Raw genomic sequence first — 25,123 nt, 5'->3', positions numbered from 1 at the left:
ATAACAATAGAAATGTGCAGCATGATATGATGAGTATTTAGGGTTGTGCAATCTCCTGACCTACTTATGATGAGTATTTAGGGTAGGTGCAGTCTACTGACCTATTATAAGAATAGAATGTGCGGCATGATATGATGAGTATTTAGGGTTGGTGCAGTCTACTAACATATTATAACAATAGAAATGTGCAGCATAATGTGATGAGTATTTAAGGTTGGTGCAATCCGCTGACCTTTTATAACAATAGAATGTACAGCATGTTATGATGACTATTTAGTTATGGTGCAGTCTACTGGCCTATTATAACAATAGAAATGTGCAGCATGATATGATGAGCATTTAGGGTTGGTGCAGTCTACTGATCTATTGAGAGGACAGTGGTGCAGCGATTAGCATTGTCGCCTCACAACCAAAGGTTCTCCTGTTCAGTTCTCGGCTGGAGCACCTTCTGTGTGGAGTCTGCATGTCCTCCCCGTGGTCGGGTGAAACTTAAAAACATGCAGATAGGTGCGTGCATGAATGGATGTGCCTTCTTTGAAGGTTGGGCATCAGGCTGGCAACTCAGCAACGTTAAAATCCAGTGCCAGTCATTAGCGGAACAGAGTTCCACTGTGGCGACCCCAAACCGGGAAAAGATGAAAGACTTAAAAAGTAGTCTACTGATCTATTATAAGAATAGAAATGTGCAGCATGATATGATGAGTGTTTAGGGTTGGTGCACTCTACTGACCTATTATGACAAAAGAAATGAGCAGCATGGAATGATGACTATTTAGGGCTGGTGCAGTCTACTGACCTATTATAACAATGAAAATGTGTAGCATAACATGATGACTATTTCAGTTCGGAGGAGTCTATTGACCTATTATAACAATAGAAATATGCAGCATGATGTGATAAGTATTTAGGGTTGGTGCAATCTACTGACCTATTATAACAACAGAAATGTGCAGCATGATATGATGAGTATTTAGGGTTGGTGCAATCTACTGACCTAGTATAACAATAGAAATGTGCAGTATGATGTGATGAATATTTAGGGTTGCTGCAATCTACTGACCTAGTATAACAATAAAATGTGCAGCATGATATGATAAGTATTTAGGGTTGTGAATCTCCTGACCTATTTATGATGAGAATTTAGGATAGGTGCCATCTACTGACTTATTATAAGAACAGAAATATGCAGCACAATGTGATGAGTATTTAGGATTAGTGCAGTCTACTGACCTATTTATGATGTCTATTTATGGGAGTGTAGTCCACTGACCTATTATAACAATAGAAATCTGCAGCATGATATGATAAGAATTTATGATTGGTGCAGTCTACTGACCTATTACAGCAATATAAATGTCCAGCATTATATGCTGAGTATTTAATGTTTGTGCAATCTATTGACCTATTTACGATGTCTATTTATGGGAGTGCAGTCCACTGACCTATTATAACAACAGAAATGCGTAGCATGAAATGGAGAGTATTTTGGGTCAGTGCATGTACTGACCTCGGATAACAATAGAAATGTGCATCATGATATACTGAATATTTACGGTTAGTGCATTCTACTGACCTATTATAACAATAGAAATGTGCAGCATTATATGATGAGTATTTAGGGTTGGTACAATCTACTGACCTATTTATGATGAGTATTTAGAGTTAGTGCAGCCTTCTGACCTATTATAACAATAGAAATGTGCAGCATGATATGATAAGCATTTAGGGCAGGTGCAGTCTACTGATCTATTGAGAGGATGGTGGTGCAGTGGTTAGCTTTGCCGCCTCACAACAAGATATTCTCCTGTTCAATTCTCAGCTGGAGCACCTTCAGTGTGGAGTCTGCATGTCCTCCCCATGGTCGAGTGACACTTAGACATGCAGCAAGGTGTGTGTGTGAAGGTGTGTGCCTTCTTTGAAGGTTGGGGATTGGGCTGGTAACTTGGCACCATAAAAATCCACTGCCAATCATTAGCGGAGCGGAGTTTCAATGTAGCGACCCTTAGCCGGGAAAAGCCAAAAGACTTAAAAGCAGTCTACCGATCTATTATAACAAAAGAAATGTGCAGCTTGATATGATGAGTATTTAGGGATGGTGCAGTCTGCTGATCTATTATAACAATAGAAATGTGCAGCATGATATGATGAGCATTTAGGGTCGGTACACTCTACTGGCCTATTATGACAATAGAAATGGGCAGCATGATATGATGAGTATTTAGGGCCGGTGCAGTCTACTGACCTATACATTATGTCTATTTAGGGGAGTGCAGTTTACTGACCTATTAGAACAATAGAAATGTGCAGTATTATATGATGAGTATTTGTGGTTGGTGCAGTCTACTGAACTATTTTAGCAATACAAATGTCCAGCATGATATGATGAGCATTTAGGGTCGGTACACTCTACTGGCCTATTATGACAATAGAAATGGGCAGCATGATATGATGAGTATTTAGGGCTGGTGCAGTCTATTGACTATTATCACAATGAAAATGTGCAGCATGATATGATGAGTTTTTGGTTCGGTGCAGTCTACTGACCTATTATAACAAGAGAAATATGCAGCATGATGTGATGAGTATTTAGGGCCGGTGCAGTCTACTGACCTGTTCATGATGTCTATTTAGGGTAGTGCAGTCTACTGACCTATTAGAACAATAGAAATGTGCAGTATTATATGATGAATATTTAAGGTTGGTGCAGTCTACTGACCTATTATAACAAAGAATGTGCAGCATGATATAATGAGTATTTAGTGTGGTGCAGTCTACTGACCTATTTATGATGAGTATTTAGGGTAGGTGCAGTCCACTGACCTACTATAACAATAGAAATGTGCAGCATGATATGATGACTATTTAGGGATGGTATAATCTACTGACCTTTTATAAAAACAGAAATGTGCAGCATGATATGATGAGTATTTAGGGTTGGTGCAGTCTACTAACATATTATAACAATAGAAATGTGCAGCATAATGTGATGAGTATTTAAGGTTGGTGCAATCTGCTGACCTTTTATAACAATAGAATGTACAGCATGTTATGATGACTATTTAGTTATGGTGCAGTCTACTGGTCTATTATAACAATAGAAATGTGCAGCATGATATGATGAGCATTTAGGGTTGGTGCAGTCTTCTGATCTATTGAGAGGACAGTGGTGCAGTGATTAGCATTGTCGCCTCACAACCAAAGGTTCTCCTGTTCAGTTCTCGGCTGGAGCACCTTCTGTGTGGAGTCTGCATGTCCTCCCCGTGGTCGGGTGAAACTTAAAAACATGCAGATAGGTGCGTGCATGAATGGATGTGCCTTCTTTGAAGGTTGGGCATCAGGCTGGCAACTCAGCAACGTTAAAATCCAGTGCCAGTCATTAGCGGAACAGAGTTCCACTGTGGCGACCCCAAACCGGGAAACGATGAAAGACTTAAAAAGTAGTCTACTGATCTATTATAAGAATAGAAATGTGCAGCATGATATGATGAGTGTTTAGGGTTGGTGCACTCTACTGACCTATTATGACAAAAGAAATGAGCAGCATGGAATGATGACTATTTAGGGCTGGTGCAGTCTACTGACCTATTATAACAATGAAAATGTGTAGCATAACATGATGACTATTTCAGTTCGGAGGAGTCTATTGACCTATTATAACAATAGAAATATGCAGCATGATGTGATAAGTATTTAGGGTTGGTGCAATCTACTGACCTATTATAACAACAGAAATGTGCAGCATGATATGATGAGTATTTAGGGTTGGTGCAATCTACTGACCTAGTATAACAATAGAAATGTGCAGTATGATGTGATGAATATTTAGGGTTGCTGCAATCTACTGACCTAGTATAACAATAAAAATGTGCAGCATGATATGATAAGTATTTAGGGTTGTGAATCTCCTGACCTATTTATGATGAGAATTTAGGATAGGTGCCATCTACTGACTTATTATAAGAACAGAAATATGCAGCACAATGTGATGATTATTTAGGATTAGTGCAGTCTACTGACCTATTTATGATGTCTATTTATGGGAGTGTAGTCCACTGACCTATTATAACAATAGAAATCTGCAGCATGATATGATAAGAATTTATGATTGGTGCAGTCTACTGACCTATTACAGCAATATAAATGTCCAGCATTATATGCTGAGTATTTAATGTTTGTGCAATCTATTGACCTATTTACGATGTCTATTTATGGGAGTGCAGTCCACTGACCTATTATAACAACAGAAATGCGTAGCATGAAATGGAGAGTATTTTGGGTCAGTGCATGTACTGACCTCGGATAACAATAGAAATGTGCATCATGATATACTGAATATTTAGGGTTAGTGCATTCTACTGACCTATTATAACAATAGAAATGTGCAGCATTATATGATGAGTATTTAGGGTTGGTACAATCTACTGACCTATTTATGATGAGTATTTAGAGTTAGTGCAGCCTTCTGACCTATTATAACAATAGAAATGTGCAGCATGATATGATAAGCATTTAGGGCAGGTGCAGTCTACTGATCTATTGAGAGGATGGTGGTGCAGTGGTTAGCTTTGCCGCCTCACAACAAGATATTCTCCTGTTCAATTCTCAGCTGGAGCACCTTCAGTGTGGAGTCTGCATGTCCTCCCATGGTCGAGTGACACTTAGACATGCAGCAAGGTGTGTGTGTGAAGGTGTGTGCCTTCTTTGAAGGTTGGGGATTGGGCTGGTAACTTGGCACCATAAAATCCACTGCCAATCATTAGCGAGCGGAGTTTCAATGTAGCGACCCTTAGCCGGAAAAGCCGAAGACTTAAAAGCAGTCTACCGATCTATTATAACAAAAGAAATGTGCAGCTTGATATGATGAGTATTTAGGGATGGTGCAGTCTGCTGATCTATTATAACAATAGAAATGTGCAGCATGATATGATGAGCATTTAGGGTCGGTACACTCTACTGGCCTATTATGACAATAGAAATGGGCAGCATGATATGATGAGTATTTAGGGCCGGTGCAGTCTACTGACCTATACATTATGTCTATTTAGGGGAGTGCAGTTTACTGACCTATTAGAACAATAGAAATGTGCAGTATTATATGATGAGTATTTGTGGTTGGTGCAGTCTACTGAACTATTTTAGCAATACAAATGTCCAGCATGATATGATGAGCATTTAGGGTCGGTACACTCTACTGGCCTATTATGACAATAGAAATGGGCAGCATGATATGATGAGTATTTAGGGCTGGTGCAGTCTATTGACTATTATCACAATGAAAATGTGCAGCATGATATGATGAGTTTTTTGGTTCGGTGCAGTCTACTGACCTATTATAACAAGAGAAATATGCAGCATGATGTGATGAGTATTTAGGGCCGGTGCAGTCTACTGACCTGTTCATGATGTCTATTTAGGGTAGTGCAGTCTACTGACCTATTAGAACAATAGAAATGTGCAGTATTATATGATGAATATTTAAGGTTGGTGCAGTCTACTGACCTATTATAACAAAGAATGTGCAGCATGATATAATGAGTATTTAGTGTGGTGCAGTCTACTGACCTATTTATGATGAGTATTTAGGGTAGGTGCAGTCCACTGACCTACTATAACAATAGAAATGTGCAGCATGATATGATGACTATTTAGGGATGGTATAGTCTACTGACCTTTTATAAAAACAGAAATGTGCAGCATGATATGATGAGTATTTAGGGTTGGTGCAGTCTACTAACATATTATAACAATAGAAATGTGCAGCATAATGTGATGAGTATTTAAGGTTGGTGCAATCTGCTGACCTTTTATAACAATAGAATGTACAGCATGTTATGATGACTATTTAGTTATGGTGCAGTCTACTGGCCTATTATAACAATAGAAATATGCAGCATGATATGATGAGCATTTAGGGTTGGTGCAGTCTTCTGATCTATTGAGAGGACAGTGGTGCAGTGATTAGCATTGTCGCCTCACAACCAAAGGTTCTCCTGTTCAGTTCTCGGCTGGAGCACCTTCTGTGTGGAGTCTGCATGTCCTCCCCGTGGTCGGGTGAAACTTAAAAACATGCAGATAGGTGCGTGCATGAATGGATGTGCCTTCTTTGAAGGTTGGGCATCAGGCTGGCAACTCAGCAACGTTAAAATCCAGTGCCAGTCATTAGCGGAACAGAGTTCCACTGTGGCGACCCCAAACCGGGAAAAGATGAAAGACTTAAAAAGTAGTCTACTGATCTATTATAAGAATAGAAATGTGCAGCATGATATGATGACTGTTTAGGGTTGGTGCACTCTACTGACCTATTATGACAAAAGAAATGAGCAGCATGGAATGATGACTATTTAGGGCTGGTGCAGTCTACTGACCTATTATAACAATGAAAATGTGTAGCATAACATGATGACTATTTCAGTTCGGAGGAGTCTATTGACCTATTATAACAATAGAAATATGCAGCATGATGTGATAAGTATTTAGGGTTGGTGCAATCTACTGACCTATTATAACAACAGAAATGTGCAGCATGATATGATAAGTATTTAGGGTTGTGAATCTCCTGACCTATTTATGATGAGAATTTAGGATAGGTGCCATCTACCGACTTATTATAAGAACAGAAATATGCAGCACAATGTGATGAGTATTTAGGATTAGTGCAGTCTACTGACCTATTTATGATGTCTATTTATGGGAGTGTAGTCCACTGACCTATTATAACAATAGAAATCTGCAGCATGATATGATAAGAATTTATGATTGGTGCAGTCTACTGACCTATTACAGCAATATAAATGTCCAGCATTATATGCTGAGTATTTAATGTTTGTGCAATCTATTGACCTATTTACGATGTCTATTTATGGGAGTGCAGTCCACTGACCTATTATAACAACAGAAATGCGTAGCATGAAATGGAGAGTATTTTGGGTCAGTGCATGTACTGACCTCGGATAACAATAGAAATGTGCATCATGATATACTGAATATTTACGGTTAGTGCATTCTACTGACCTATTATAACAATAGAAATGTGCAGCATTATATGATGAGTATTTAGGGTTGGTACAATCTACTGACCTATTTATGATGAGTATTTAGAGTTAGTGCAGCCTTCTGACCTATTATAACAATAGAAATGTGCAGCATGATATGATAAGCATTTAGAGCAGGTGCAGTCTACTGATCTATTGAGAGGATGGTGGTGCAGTGGTTAGCTTTGCCGCCTCACAACAAGATATTCTCCTGTTCAATTCTCAGCTGGAGCACCTTCAGTGTGGAGTCTGCATGTCCTCCCCATGGTCGAGTGACACTTAGACATGCAGCAAGGTGTGTGTGTGAAGGTGTGTGCCTTCTTTGAAGGTTGGGGATTGGGCTGGTAACTTGGCACCATAAAAATCCACTGCCAATCATTAGCGGAGCGGAGTTTCAATGTAGCGACCCTTAGCCGGGAAAAGCCGAAAGACTTAAAAGCAGTCTACCGATCTATTATAACAAAAGAAATGTGCAGCTTGATATGATGAGTATTTAGGGTTGGTGCAGTCTGCTGATCTATTATAACAATAGAAATGTGCAGCATGATATGATGAGCATTTAGGGTCGGTACACTCTACTGGCCTATTATGACAATAGAAATGGGCAGCATGATATGATGAGTATTTAGGGCCGGTGCAGTCTACTGACCTATACATTATGTCTATTTAGGGGAGTGCAGTTTACTGACCTATTAAAACAATAGAAATGTGCAGTATTATATGATGAGTATTTGTGGTTGGTGCAGTCTACTGAACTATTTTAGCAATACAAATGTCCAGCATGATATGATGAGCATTTAGGGTCGGTACACTCTACTGGCCTATTATGACAATAGAAATGGGCAGCATGATATGATGAGTATTTAGGGCTGGTGCAGTCTATTGACTATTATCACAATGAAAATGTGCAGCATGATATGATGAGTATTTTGGTTCGTGCAGTCTACTGACCTATTATAACAAGAGAAATATGCAGCATGATGTGATGAGTATTTAGGGCCGGTGCAGTCTACTGACCTGTTCATGATGTCTATTTAGGGTAGTGCAGTCTACTGACCTATTAGAACAATAGAAATGTTCAGTATTATATGATGAATATTTAAGGTTGGTGCAGTCTACTGACCTATTATAACAAAGAATGTGCAGCATGATATAATGAGTATTTAGTGTGGTGCAGTCTACTGACCTATTTATGATGAGTATTTAGGGTAGGTGCAGTCCACTGACCTACTATAACAATAGAAATGTGCAGCATGATATGATGACTATTTAGGGATGGTATAGTCTACTGACCTTTTATAAAAACAGAAATGTGCAGCATGATATGATGAGTATTTAGGGTTGGTGCAGTCTACTAACATATTATAACAATAGAAATGTGCAGCATAATGTGATGAGTATTTAAGGTTGGTGCAATCTGCTGACCTTTTATAACAATAGAATGTACAGCATGTTATGATGACTATTTAGTTATGGTGCAGTCTACTGGCCTATTATAACAATAGAAATGTGCAGCATGATATGATGAGCATTTAGGGTTGGTGCAGTCTTCTGATCTATTGAGAGGACAGTGGTGCAGCGATTAGCATTGTCGCCTCACAACCAAAGGTCCTCCTGTTCAGTTCTCGGCTGGAGCACCTTCTGTGTGGAGTCTGCATGTCCTCCCCGTGGTCGGGTGAAACTTAAAAACATGCAGATAGGTGCATGAATGGATGTGCCTTCTTTGAAGGTTGGGCATCAGGCTGGCAACTCAGCAACGTTAAAATCCAGTGCCAGTCATTAGCGGAACAGAGTTCCACTGTGGCGACCCCAAACCTAGAAAAGATGAAAGACTTAAAAAGTAGTCTACTGATCTATTATAAGAATAGAAATGTGCAGCATGATATGATGAGTGTTTAGGGTTGGTGCACTCTACTGACCTATTATGACAAAAGAAATGAGCAGCATGGAATGATGACTATTTAGGGCTGGTGCAGTCTACTGACCTATTATAACAATGAAAATGTGTAGCATAACATGATGACTATTTCAGTTCGGAGGAGTCTATTGACCTATTATAACAATAGAAATATGCAGCATGATGTGATAAGTATTTAGGGTTGGTGCAATCTATTGACCTATTATAACAACAGAAATGTGCAGTATGATATGATGAGTATTTAGGGTTGGTGCAATCTACTGACCTAGTATAACAATAGAAATGTGCAGTATGATGTGATGAGTATTTAGGGTTGCTGCAATCTACTGACCTAGTATAACAATAAAAATGTGCAGCATGATATGATAAGTATTTAGGGTTGTGAATCTCCTGACCTATTTATGATGAGAATTTAGGATAGGTGCCATCTACTGACTTATTATAAGAACAGAAATATGCAGCACAATGTGATGAGTATTTAGGATTAGTGCAGTCTACTGACCTATTTATGATGTCTATTTATGGGAGTGTAGTCCACTGACCTATTATAACAATAGAAATCTGCAGCATGATATGATAAGAATTTATGATTGGTGCAGTCTACTGACCTATTACAGCAATATAAATGTCCAGCATTATATGCTGAGTATTTAATGTTTGTGCAATCTATTGACCTATTTACGATGTCTATTTATGGGAGTGCAGTCCACTGACCTATTATAACAACAGAAATGCGTAGCATGAAATGGAGAGTATTTTGGGTCAGTGCATGTACTGACCTCGGATAACAATAGAAATGTGCATCATGATATACTGAATATTTACGGTTAGTGCATTCTACTGACCTATTATAACAATAGAAATGTGCAGCATTATATGATGAGTATTTAGGGTTGGTACAATCTACTGACCTATTTATGATGAGTATTTAGAGTTAGTGCAGCCTTCTGACCTATTATAACAATAGAAATGTGCAGCATGATATGATAAGCATTTAGGGCAGGTGCAGTCTACTGATCTATTGAGAGGATGGTGGTGCAGTGGTTAGCTTTGCCGCCTCACAACAAGATATTCTCCTGTTCAATTCTCAGCTGGAGCACCTTCAGTGTGGAGTCTGCATGTCCTCCCCATGGTCGAGTGACACTTAGACATGCAGCAAGGTGTGTGTGTGAAGGTGTGTGCCTTCTTTGAAGGTTGGGGATTGGGCTGGTAACTTGGCACCATAAAAATCCACTGCCAATCATTAGCGGAGCGGAGTTTCAATGTAGCGACCCTTAGCCGGGAAAAGCCAAAAGACTTAAAAGCAGTCTACCGATCTATAATAACAAAAGAAATGTGCAGCTTGATATGATGAGTATTTAGGGTTGGTGCAGTCTGCTGATCTATTATAACAATAGAAATGTGCAGCATGATATGATGAGCATTTAGGGTCGGTACACTCTACTGGCCTATTATGACAATAGAAATGGGCAGCATGATATGATGAGTATTTAGGGCCGGTGCAGTCTACTGACCTATACATTATGTCTATTTAGGGGAGTGCAGTTTACTGACCTATTAAAACAATAGAAATGTGCAGTATTATATGATGAGTATTTGTGGTTGGTGCAGTCTACTGAACTATTTTAGCAATACAAATGTCCAGCATGATATGATGAGCATTTAGGGTCGGTACACTCTATTGGCCTATTATGACAATAGAAATGGGCAGCATGATATGATGAGTATTTAGGGCTGGTGCAGTCTATTGACTATTATCACAATGAAAATGTGCAGCATGATATGATGAGTATTTTGGTTCGGTGCAGTCTACTGACCTATTATAACAAGAGAAATATGCAGCATGATGTGATGAGTATTTAGGGCCGGTGCAGTCTACTGACCTGTTCATGATGTCTATTTAGGGTAGTGCAGTCTACTGACCTATTAGAACAATAGAAATGTGCAGTATTATATGATGAATATTTAAGGTTGGTGCAGTCTACTGACCTATTATAACAAAGAATGTGCAGCATGATATAATGAGTATTTAGTGTGGTGCAGTCTACTGACCTATTTATGATGAGTATTTAGGGTAGGTGCAGTCCACTGACCTACTATAACAATAGAAATGTGCAGCATGATATGATGACTATTTAGGGATGGTATAGTCTACTGACCTTTTATAAAAACAGAAATGTGCAGCATGATATGATGAGTATTTAGGTTCGGTGTAGTCTACTGACCGATTATCACAATAGAAATGGGCAGCATGATATGATGAGTATTTATGGCGGGTGCAGTCTACTAACCTATTATAAAAATGAAAATGTGCAGCATGATATAATGAGTATTTCGGTTTGGTGCAGTCTACTGACCTATTATAAAAATAGAAATGTGCAGCATGATGTCATGAATATTTAGGGTTCGTGCAATCTGCTGACCTATTTATGATGAATATTTAGGGTTGATGCAGTCTACTGACCTATTATAACAACTAAAATGGGCAGCATGATATGATGAGTATTTCGGTTCGGTGCAGTCTACTGACCTGTTATAACAATAAAAATGTGCAGCATAATATGATGAGTTCTTAGGGTCAGTGCAATCAACAGAAGTATTATAACAGTAGAAATGTGCAGCATGATATGATGAGTATTTAGTGTGGTGCAGTCTACTGACCTCTTTATGATGAGCATTTAGGGTCGGTGCAGTCCACTCACCTACTATAATGATAGAAATGTGCATCAAGATATGATGAGACTTTAGGGTCGGTGCAGTCTACTAACCTACTATAAGACTAGAAATGTGCAGCATCATATGATGCGTATTTAGGGATGGTACAGTCTACTGACCTATTATAAAAACAGAAATGTGCAGCATGATATGGTAAGTATTTCAGTTTGATGCAGTCTACTGACCTATTATAAGAATAGAAATGTGATGCATGATATGCAGAATATTTAAGGTTGGTGCAGTCTATTGACCTATTATAACAGAAGAATTTGCAGCATTTTATGATGAGTGTTTAGGGATGGTGAAGTCTACTGACCTATTATAACAAAATAAATGTGCAGCATGATGTGATGAGTATTTTAGGTTGGTGCAGTCTACTGACTGATTATCCCAATAGAAATGGGCAGCTTGATATGATGAGTATTTTTGGCAGGTGCAGTATTCTGACCTATTATAACAATAGAAATATGCAGCATGATATGATGAGTGTTTGTGGTTGCTGCAGTCTACTGACCTATTACAAAAATAGAGATGGGCAGCAAGAAATGATGAGTATTTTGGGTCAGTATTATAACAATAGAAATGTGCAGTATGATATGATGAGACTTTAGGGTCGGTGCAGTCTACTAACCTACTATAAGACTAGAAATGTGCAGCATCATATGATGAGTATTTAGGGATGGTACAGTCTACTGACCTATTATAAAAACAGAAATGTGCAGCATGATATTATGAGTATTCACGGTTGGTGCAGTCTACTGACCGATTATCACAATTGAAATTGGCAGCATGATGTGATCAGACTTTAGGGCTGTTCAGTCTACAACCTATTATAACAATAGAAATGGGCATAATGATATGATGAGTATTTAGCGTCGGTGCTATCTACTGACCTATTACAAAATAGAAATGGGCAGCATGCTATGACTATTTTGGGTCAGTGTAGTTTGCTGACCTATTATAACAATAGAAATGTGCAGCATGATATGGTAAGTATTTAGGGTTTGTCTAGTCTACTGACATATTATAAGAATAGAAATGTGCAGCATGATATGATGAGTATTTACGGTTGGTGCAGACTACTGACCTATCATAACAATAGAAATGTGCAACATGGTATGATGAGTATTTACGAATGGTGCACTCTTCTGACCTTTTACAACAATATAAATGTCCAGCATGTTATACTGAATATTTAAGGCTGGTGCAGTCTGCTGAGTGATTATAACTATAGAATGTGCAGCATGGTATGATGAACATTTAGGGTTGGTGCAGTCTACTGATCTATTGTGAGGACGGTGGTGCAGCAGTTAGCATTGTCGCCTCACAACCAAAGGGTCTCATGTTCGATTCTCAGCTGGAACACCTTCTGTGTGGAGTCTGCATGTCCTCCCCATGGTTGAGTAAAAATTAAAGACATGCAGGTAGGTGCGTGCGAGAATGGGTGTGCCTTCTTTGGAGGTTAGGTGCTGGCCTGGCAACTCCATACTATAAAAATCCACTGCCAATCATTAGAGGAATGGAGTTCTGTTGTGGCGACCCCTAACTGAGAAAATCCAAAAGACAGTCTACTGATCTTTTATAACAATACAAACATGCAAAATGATATGATGAGTATTTGGGTTGGTGCACTCTACTGACCTATTCTAAGAATAGAAATATGCAGCATGATGTTATGAGTACTTAGGGTTGGTGCAGTCTACTGGCCTATTATAACAATAGAAATGGGCAGCATGATATGATGAGTACTTAGGGTTGATGCAGTCAACAGAAGTACTACAATAATAGAAATCTGCAGCATGATATGATGAGTATTTAGGGTTGGTGCAGTTAACTGATCTATTATAACAATAGAAATGTGCACCGTGATATGATGAGTATTTACGGTTGGTGCAATCTACTGACCTATTATAACAACAGAAATGGGCAGCATGATATGATGAGCATTTACGGTTGGTGCAGTCTACTGACCTATTACAACAATATAAATGTCCAGCATGATATGCTGAGAACGTAAGGTTGGTACAGACTACTGACCTATTACAATATAAATGTCCAGCATGATATGGTGAGTATTTAGGGTCATTGGAGTCTATTGACCTATTATAACAACAGAGATAGATAGTATGATATGATGAGTATTTAGGGTCGGTGCAGTTTACTGACCTATTTATGATGACTATTTAGGGGAGTGCAGTCTACTGACCTATTATAACAATATAAATTTTCAGCATGATATGATGAGTATTTAAGGATGGTACAGTCTATTTATCTATTATAACAATAGAAATGTGCAACATGTGATAAGTATTTAAGGTTGGTGTAATTTACTGACCTGTTATAACAGTAGAATTTTCAGCATTTTATGATGAGTGTTTAGGGATGGTGAAGTCTACTGACCTATTATAACAAAAGAAATGGGCAGCATGATGTGATGAGTATTTAATGTTGGTACAGTCTATTGACCTATCATAACAATAGAAATGTGCAAAATGATATGATGAGTATTTACGAATGGTGCACTCTACTGACCTATTACAACACTATAAATGTCCAGCATGATATGCTGAATATTTAAGGTTGGTGCAGTCTACTGATCTATTATAACAATAGAAATGTGCAGCATCATGTGATGAGTATTTAAGGTTGGTGCAATCTTCTGACTTGTTATAACAATAGAATGTGCAGCATGTTATGATGAGTATTTAGTTATGGTGCAATTTACTGACCTATTATAGCAATAGAAATGTGCAGCATGATATGATGAACATTTAGGGTCAGTGCAGCCTTTTGATCTATTGAGAGGATGGTGATGTAGTGGTTAGCATTGTTGCTTCACAAAAAGAGGTTCCCATGTTAGATTCTCAGCTGGAGAACCTTTTTTGTGGAGTCTTCATGTCCTCCCTACAGTCGAGTGATGATTAAATACATGCAGGTAGGTTTGTGCGTGAATGGGCGTGCCTTCCTTGAAGGTTAGGCATCGGGCTGGTAACTCAGTACTGTAAAAATCCACTGCCCATCATTAGCAGAAAGGAGTTACGCTGTGGTGACCCTTAACCAGAAAAAGCCAAAAGACTTAAAAGCAGTCAATTGGTGTTTTATAACAATAGAAATGCTTAGCATAATATGATGAGCATTTAGGATTGGTACAGTCTACTGATCTATTATAACAACAGAAATGTGCAGCATGATATGATGAGCATTTAGGTTTGGTGCAATCTACTGACCTATTATCATTATAGAAATGGGCAGCATGATATGATGAGTGTTTAGGGCTGGTGCAGTCTACTGCCTATTATAGCAATACAAATGAGCAAAATGATATGATGAGTATTTAGGGTCAGTGCAGTCTACTGACCTATTTATGATGACTATTTAGGGGAGTGCTGTCTATTGACCTATTATAAAAATAGAAATCTACATCATGATATGATAAGTATTTTGGTTCGGTACAGTCTACTGACATATTATACCAACAGAAATGGGCAGCATGATATGATGAGTATTTATGGTTGGTGCAGTCTACTGACCTATCATAACAATAGAAATGTGCAACATATGATAAGTATTTATGGTTGGTGCACTCTACTGACCTATTACAACAATATAAATGTCCAGCATGATATGCTGAGAATTTTAAGGTTGCTGCTGTCTACTAACCTATTATAAGAATAGAATGTGCAGCATGATATGGTAAGTATTTCAGTTTGATGCAGTCTACTGACCTATTATAAGAATAGAAATGTGATGCATGATATTCAGAATATTTAAGGTTGGTGCAGTCTATTGACCTATTATAACAGAAGAATTTGCAGCATTTTATGATGAGTGTTTAGGGATGGTGAAGTCTACTGACCTATTATAACAAAATAAATGTGCAGCATGATGTGATGAGTATTTTAGGTTGGTGCAGTCTACTGACTGATTATCCCAATAGAAATGGGCAGCTTGATATGATGAGTATTTTTGGCAGGTGCAGTATTCTGACCTATTATAACAATAGAAATATGCAGCATGATATGATGAGTGTTTGTGGTTGCTGCAGTCTACTGACCTATTACAAAAATAGAGATGGGCAGCAAGAAATGATGAGTATTTTGGGTCAGTATTATAACAATAGAAATGTGCAGTATGATATGATGAGACTTTAGGGTCGGTGCAGTCTACTAACCTACTATAAGACTAGAAATGTGCAGCATCATATGATGAGTATTTAGGGATGGTACAGTCTACTGACCTATTATAAAAACAGAAATGTGCAGCATGATATTATGAGTATTCACGGTTGGTGCAGTCTACTGACCGATTATCACAATTGAAATTGGCAGCATGATGTGATCAGACTTTAGGGCTGTTCAGTCTACAACCTATTATAACAATAGAAATGGGCATAATGATATGATGAGTATTTAGCGTCGGTGCTATCTACTGACCTATTACAAAAATAGAAATGGGCAGCATGCTATGACTATTTTGGGTCAGTGTAGTTTGCTGACCTATTATAACAATAGAAATGTGCAGCATGATATGGTAAGTATTTAGGGTTTGTCTAGTCTACTGACATATTATAAGAATAGAAATGTGCAGCATGATATGATGAGTATTTACGGTTGGTGCAGACTACTGACCTATCATAACAATAGAAATGTGCAACATGGTATGATGAGTATTTACGAATGGTGCACTCTTCTGACCTTTTACAACAATATAAATGTCCAGCATGTTATGCTGAATATTTAAGGCTGGTGCAGTCTGCTGAGTGATTATAACTATAGAATGTGCAGCATGGTATGATGAACATTTAGGGTTGGTGCAGTCTACTGATCTATTGTGAGGACGGTGGTGCAGCAGTTAGCATTGTCGCCTCACAACCAAAGGGTCTCATGTTCGATTCTCAGCTGGAACACCTTCTGTGTGGAGTCTGCATGTCCTCCCCATGGTTGAGTAAAAATTAAAGACATGCAGGTAGGTGCGTGCGAGAATGGGTGTGCCTTCTTTGAAGGTTAGGTGCTGGCCTGGCAACTCCATACTATAAAAATCCACTGCCAATCATTAGAGGAATGGAGTTCTGTTGTGGCGACCCCTAACTGAGAAAATCCAAAAGACAGTCTACTGATCTTTTATAACAATACAAACATGCAAAATGATATGATGAGTATTTGGGTTGGTGCACTCTACTGACCTATTCTAAGAATAGAAATATGCAGCATGATGTTATGAGTACTTAGGGTTGGTGCAGTCTACTGGCCTATTATAACAATAGAAATGGGCAGCATGATATGATGAGTACTTAGGGTTGATGCAGTCAACAGAAGTACTACAACAATAGAAATCTGCAGCATGATATGATGAGTATTTAGGGTTGGTGCAGTTAACTGATCTATTATAACAATAGAAATGTGCACCGTGATATGATGAGTATTTACGGTTGGTGCAATCTACTGACCTATTATAACAACAGAAATGGGCAGCATGATATGATGAGCATTTACGGTTGGTGCAGTCTACTGACCTATTACAACAATATAAATGTCCAGCATGATATGCTGAGAACGTAAGGTTGGTACAGACTACTGACCTATTACAACAATATAAATGTCCAGCATGATATGGTGAGTATTTAGGGTCATTGGAGTCTATTGACCTATTATAACAACAGAGATAGATAGTATGATATGATGAGTATTTAGGGTCGGTGCAGTTTACTGACCTATTTATGATGACTATTTAGGGGAGTGCAGTCTACTGACCTATTATAACAATATAAATTTTCAGCATGATATGATGAGTATTTAAGGATGGTACAGTCTATTTATCTATTATAACAATAGAAATGTGCAACATGTGATAAGTATTTAAGGTTGGTGTAATTTACTGACCTGTTATAACAGTAGAATTTTCAGCATTTTATGATGAGTGTTTAGGGATGGTGAAGTCTACTGACCTATTATAACAAAAGAAATGGGCAGCATGATGTGATGAGTATTTAATGTTGGTACAGTCTATTGACCTATCATAACAATAGAAATGTGCAAAATGATATGATGAGTATTTACGAATGGTGCACTCTACTGACCTATTACAACACTATAAATGTCCAGCATGATATGCTGAATATTTAAGGTTGGTGCAGTCTACTGATCTATTATAACAATAGAAATGTGCAGCATCATGTGATGAGTATTTAAGGTTGGTGCAATCTTCTGACTTGTTATAACAATAGAATGTGCAGCATGTTATGATGAGTATTTAGTTATGGTGCAATTTACTGACCTATTATAGCAATAGAAATGTGCAGCATGATATGATGAACATTTAGGGTCAGTGCAGCCTTTTGATCTATTGAGAGGATGGTGATGTAGTGGTTAGCATTGTTGCTTCACAAAAAGAGGTTCCCATGTTAGATTCTCAGCTGGAGAACCTTTTTTGTGGAGTCTTCATGTCCTCCCTACAGTCGAGTGATGGTTAAATACATGCAGGTAGGTTTGTGCGTGAATGGGCGTGCCTTCCTTGAAGGTTAGGCATCGGGCTGGTAACTCAGTACTGTAAAAATCCACTGCCCATCATTAGCAGAAAGGAGTTACGCTGTGGTGGCCCTTAACCAGAAAAAGCCAAAAGACTTAAAAGCAGTCAATTGGTGTTTTATAACAATAGAAATGCTTAGCATAATATGATGAGCATTTAGGATTGGTACAGTCTACTGATCTATTATAACAACAGAAATGTGCAGCATGATATGATGAGCATTTAGGTTTGGTGCAATCTACTGACCTATTATCATTATAGAAATGGGCAGCATGATATGATGAGTGTTTAGGGCTGATGCAGTCTACTGCCTATTATAGCAATACAAATGAGCAAAATGATATGATGAGTATTTAGGGTCAGTGCAGTCTACTGACCTATTTATGATGACTATTTAGGGGAGTGCTGTCTATTGACCTATTATAAAAATAGAAATCTACATCATGATATGATAAGTATTTTGGTTCGGTACAGTCTACTGACATATTATACCAACAGAAATGGGCAGCATGATATGATGAGTATTTATGGTTGGTGCAGTCTACTGACCTATCATAACAATAGAAATGTGCAACATATGATAAGTATTTATGGTTGGTGCACTCTACTGACCTATTACAACAATATAAATGTCCAGCATGATATGCTGAGAATTTTAAGGTTGCTGCTGTCTACTAACCTATTATAAGAATAGAATGTGCAGCATGATATGGTAAGTATTTCAGTTTGATGCAGTCTACTGACCTATTATAAGAATAGAAATGTGATGCATGATATTCAGAATATTTAAGGTTGGTGCAGTCTATTGACCTATTATAACAGAAGAATTTGCAGCATTTTATGATGAGTGTTTAGGGATGGTGAAGTCTACTGACCTATTATAACAAAATAAATGTGCAGCATGATGTGATGAGTATTTTAGGTTGGTGCAGTCTACTGACTGATTATCCCAATAGAAATGGGCAGCTTGATATGATGAGTATTTTGGCAGGTGCAGTATTCTGACCTATTATAACAATAGAAATATGCAGCATGATATGATGAGTGTTTGTGGTTGCTGCAGTCTACTGACCTATTACAAAAATAGAGATGGGCAGCAAGAAATGATGAGTATTTTGGGTCAGTATTATAACAATAGAAATGTGCAGTATGATATGATGAGACTTTAGGGTCGGTGCAGTCTACTAACCTACTATAAGACTAGAAATGTGCAGCATCATATGATGAGTATTTAGGGATGGTACAGTCTACTGACCTATTATAAAACAGAAATGTGCAGCATGATATTATGAGTATTCACGGTTGGTGCAGTCTACTGACCGATTATCACAATTGAAATTGGCAGCATGATGTGATCAGACTTTAGGGCTGTTCAGTCTACAACCTATTATAACAATAGAAATGGGCATTATGATATGATGAGTATTTAGCGTCGGTGCTATCTACTGACCTATTACAAAAATAGAAATGGGCAGCATGCTATGACTATTTTGGGTCAGTGTAGTTTGCTGACCTATTATAACAATAGAAATGTGCAGCATGATATGGTAAGTATTTAGGGTTTGTCTAGTCTACTGACATATTATAAGAATAGAAATGTGCAGCATGATATGATGAGTATTTACGGTTGGTGCAGACTACTGACCTATCATAACAATAGAAATGTGCAACATGGTATGATGAGTATTTACGAATGGTGCACTCTTCTGACCTTTTACAACAATATAAATGTCCAGCATGTTATACTGAATATTTAAGGCTGGTGCAGTCTGCTGAGTGATTATAACTATAGAATGTGCAGCATGGTATGATGAGTCTTTAGGATTGGTGCTGTCTACTGACCTATTATAATAATTGAAATGTGCAGCATGTTATGATGAGTATTTAGTTATGGTGCAGTCTACTGACCTATTATAACAACAGAAAAGTGCAGCATGGTATGATGAACATTTAGGGTTGGTGCAGTCTACTGATCTATTGTGAGGACGGTGGTGCAGCAGTTAGCATTGTCGCCTCACAACCAAAGGGTCTCCTGTTCGATTCTCAGCTGGAACACCTTCTGTGTGGAGTCTGCATGTCCTCCCCATGGTTGAGTAAAAATTAAAGACATGCAGGTAGGTGCGTGCGAGAATGGGTGTGCCTTCTTTGAAGGTTAGGTGCTGGCCTGGCAACTCCATACTATAAAAATCCACTGCCAATCATTAGAGGAATGGAGTTCTGTTGTGGCGACCCCTAACTGAGAAAATCCAAAAGACAGTCTACTGATCTTTTATAACAATACAAACATGCAAAATGATATGATGAGTATTTGGGTTGGTGCACTCTACTGACCTATTCTAAGAATAGAAATATGCAGCATGATGTTATGAGTACTTAGGGTTGGTGCAGTCTACTGGCCTATTATAACAATAGAAATGGGCAGCATGATATGATGAGTACTTAGGGTTGATGCAGTCAACAGAAGTACTACAACAATAGAAATCTGCAGCATGATATGATGAGTATTTAGGGTTGGTGCAGTTAACTGATCTATTATAACAATAGAAATGTGCACCGTGATATGATGAGTATTTACGGTTGGTGCAATCTACTGACCTATTATAACAACAGAAATGGGCAGCATGATATGATGAGCATTTACGGTTGGTACAGTCTACTGACCTATTACAACAATATAAATGTCCAGCATGATATGCTGAGAACGTAAGGTTGGTACAGACTACTGACCTATTACAACAATATAAATGTGTCTACTGAAATGGTGCACTCTATGACCTATTACAACACTATAAATGTGAATGGGCGTGCCCTTCCTTGAAAGGTTAGCATCGGCTGGTAACTCAGTACTGTTTTATAACAATAGAAATGCTTAGCATAATATGATGAGCATTTAGGATACAGTGTGTACTACTCTATTACTATACAGAAATGCAGCATGAAATGATAGATGGATGGTTTGTAGCGCAATCTATGCACCCATCTACCTATTAATCATGGGCAGGCTATGATATGATGATGAGTGTTTAGGGCTGATGCAGTCTACTGCCTATTATAGCAATACAAATGAGCAAAATGATATGATGAGTATTTAGTCAGTGCAGTCTATGACGATTTATGATATTTATTTAGGGAGGCTGTCTATTGACCTATTATTAAATAGAAATCTACATAATAGGATAAGTATTTTGGTCTTGATATGGGCAGTCTGACATATTATCAACAGAAAAAAATGGGCAGCATGATGATGATATGGGGGTGGGTGCAGTCTACTTGCTATCCTATCAACAGAAGAAATGTGCAAATAATGATAAGTATTTATGGTTGGTGCACTGGCCGAGTATATATGGTTGGTGCACTCTACTGAGATATGCTGGATATGAGAATTTTAAGGTTGTCTGCTGTCCAATAACATTGGCTAGGAATTAGAAGTATGATATGGTTGACCTATTATAACAACAGAAATGGGCAGCATGATATGATGAGCATTTACGGTTGGTACAGTCTACTGACCTATTACAACAATATAAATGTCCAGCATGATATGCTGAGAACGTAAGGTTGGTACAGACTACTGACCTATTACAACAATATAAATGTCCAGCATGATATGCTGAATATTTAAGGATGGTGCAGTCTACTGATCTATTATAACAATAGAAATGTGCAGCATCATGTGATGAGTATTTAAGGTCGGTGCAATCTTCTGACTTGTTATAACAATAGAATGTGCAGCCTGTTATGATGAGTATTTAGTTATGGTGCAATTTACTGACCTATTATAGCAATAGAAATGTGCAGCATGATATGATGAACATTTAGGGTTGGTGCAGCCTTTTGATCTATTGAGAGGATGGTGATGTAGTGGTTAGCATTATTGCTTCACAAGAAGAGGTTCCCATGTTAGATTCTCAGCTGGAGAACCTTTTTTGTGGAGTCTTCATGTCCTCCCTACAGTCGAGTGATGATTAAATACATGCAGGTAGGTTTGTGCGTGAATGGGCGTGCCTTCCTTGAAGGTTAGGCATCGGGCTGGTAACTCAGTACTGTAAAAATCCACTGCCCATCATTAGAAGAAAGGAGTTCCGCTGTGGCGACCCTTAACCAGAAAAAGCCAAAAGACTTAAAAGCAGTCAATTGGTGTTTTATAACAATAGAAATGCTTAGCATGATAAGATGAGCATTTAGGATTGGTACAGTCTACTGATCTATTATAACAACAGAAATGTGCAGCATGATATGATGAGCATTTAGTTTTGGTGCAATCTACTGACCTATTATCATTATAGAAATGGGCAGCATGATATGATGAGTGTTTAGGGCTGGTGCAGTCTACTGCCTATTATAGCAATACAAATGAGCAAAATGATATGATGAGTATTTAGGGTCAGTGCAGTCTACTGACCTATTTATGATGACTATTTAGGGGAGTGCTGTCTATTGACCTATTATAAAAATAGAAATCTACATCATGATATGATAAGTATTTTGGTTCGGTACAGTCTACTGACATATTATACCAACAGAAATGGGCAGCATGATATGATGAGTATTTATGGTTGGTGCAGTCTACTGACCTATCATAACAATAGAAATGTGCAACATATGATAAGTATTTATGGTTGGTGCACTCTACTGACCTATTACAACAATATAAATGTCCAGCATGATATGCTGAGAATTTTAAGGTTGCTGCTGTCTACTAACCTATTATAAGAATAGAATGTGCAGCATGATATGGTAAGTATTTCAGTTTGATGCAGTCTACTGACCTATTATAACAGAAGAATTTGCAGCATTTTATGATGAGTGTTTAGGGATGGTGAAGTCTACTGACCTATTATAACAAAATAAATGGGCAGCATGATGTGATGAGTATTTAGGGTCGGTGCAGTATACTGACCTAATATAAAAAAAGAAATGTGCAGCATGATGTGATGAGTATTTTAGGTTGGTGCAGTCTACTGACTGATTATCCCAATAGAAATGGGCAGCTTGATATGATGAGTATTTTTGGCAGGTGCAGTATTCTGACCTATTATAACAATAGAAATATGCAGCATGATATGATGAGTGTTTGTGGTTGCTGCAGTCTACTGACCTATTACAAAAATAGAGATGGGCAGCAAGAAATGATGAGTATTTTGGGTCAGTATTATAACAATAGAAATGTGCAGTATGATATGATGAGTATTTATGAATGCTTCATTCTACTGGCCTATTATAACCATAGAAATGTACAGCATGACATGATGAACATTTAGGGTCAATGCAGTCTACTGATCTATTGAGAGGATGATGGCGCAGCAGTTAGCATTGTCACCTTGCAAAAAGAGGTTCTCCTGTTCGATTCTCAGCTGGAGCACCTTCTGTGTGGAGTCTGCATGTCCTCCCCATGGTCAAGTGATGCTTAAAGACATGCAGGTAGGTGCATGCATGAATGGGTGTGCCTTCTCTGAAGGTTGGAAACCCTGCTGGCAACTCAGCTCCATAAAAATCCACTACCAATCATTAAAGTGGGGACCTCTAACCGGGAAAAGCTGAAAGATGTAAAAGCGGTATACAGATCTATTATAACAATAGAAATGTGCAGCATGATATGATGCTTATGTACGATGTATGCAGTCTACTGACCTATTATATCAATGAAAATGTGCAGCATGATATGATGAGTATTTAGTGCTGGTGCAATATACTGACCTATTAAAACAATAAAATGTGCAGAATGATATGATGAGTATTTAGGGTCGGTGCAGACTACTGACCTCTTATATCAATAGGAATGTGCAGCATGATATGATGAGTATTTAGGTTGATTCAGTCTAGTAACCTATTATAACAATAGAAATGTGTAGCTTCATATGATGATATTTATGGTTGTTGAAGAGTACTTACATATTGTAACAAAATAAATGTGCAGCATGATATGATGAGTATTTAGGGTTGGTGCAGTCTACTGACCTATTAAAGCAATAGAATTATGCATCATGATATGATGACTATTTAGGGATAGTACAGTATACTGACCTGATATAACAAAAGAAATGTGCACCATGATATGATGCGTATGTAGTGTTAATGCAGTCTACTGACCTACTATAAGAATAGAAATGTGTAGCATGATATGATGTGTATTTAGGGTTGGTGCAGTCTACTCACCTATTATAACAATAGAAATGTGCAGCATGATACGATGAGTATTTACAGCTGGTGCATTTTACTGACCTATTATAAAAATAGAAATCTGCAGCATGATATGATGAGTATTTAGGGTTGGTGCAGTCTACTGACCTATTATAGGAATAAAAATGAGCAGCATGGTATGATGATATTTAGGGTTGGTGCAGTGAACTGACCTATTACAGCAAAAGAAATGTACAGCATGATATGATGAGTATTTAGGGATGCTGCAGTCCACTGACCTGTTATAGCCATAGAAATGCACAGCATGGTATGATGAGTATTTACGGTTGGTCCAGTGAACTGACCAATTCTAATAATACAAATGGGCAGCAGGATATGATGAGTATTAAGAGTTGGTGCAGTCTACTGACCTAGTATAAGAACAGAAATGTACAACATGATATGATGAGTATTTATGTTTGGTGCAGTCTACTGACCTATTATAACATTAGAAATGGGTAGTAAGATATAACGAGTATTTAGGGTTGATCAGTGTACTGACCGATTATAACAATAGGAATTTGCAGCATGATATGATGAGTTTTTAGGGTTGGTGCAGTCTACTGACCTGTTAAAACATTAGAAATCTGCACCATGATATGATGACTATTTAGGGATAGTACAGTCTACTGACCTGATATAACAATAGAAATGTGCAGCATTGTACGATGAGTATTTTCAGTTGGTGCAGTCTACTGACCTATTATAACAATAGAAATCTGCAGCATTGTACGATGAGTATTTTTGGTTGGTG

The 25,123-nt window shown here is 38.0% G+C and overlaps 1 protein-coding gene across 1 annotated transcript in view; it reads right to left on the bottom strand.

Annotated features, from left to right (window-relative positions):
• The window catches only part of LOC122793769 (cytosolic phospholipase A2 gamma-like), a 302,126-nt gene that overhangs the window by 156,661 nt on the left and 120,342 nt on the right, over positions 1-25,123 (bottom strand). The gene's annotated exons all lie outside the window — the stretch shown is intronic.

The sequence above is a fragment of the Protopterus annectens genome, chromosome 2.part0, assembly GCF_019279795.1.
Source record: "Protopterus annectens isolate FY-2018-M chromosome 2.part0, PAN1.0, whole genome shotgun sequence".
In the NCBI taxonomy this organism is placed as follows: Eukaryota; Metazoa; Chordata; order Ceratodontiformes; family Protopteridae; genus Protopterus; species Protopterus annectens.
Note: the sequence above shows the minus strand (reverse complement) of the source record. Positions and strands in the feature narration are given on the sequence as shown.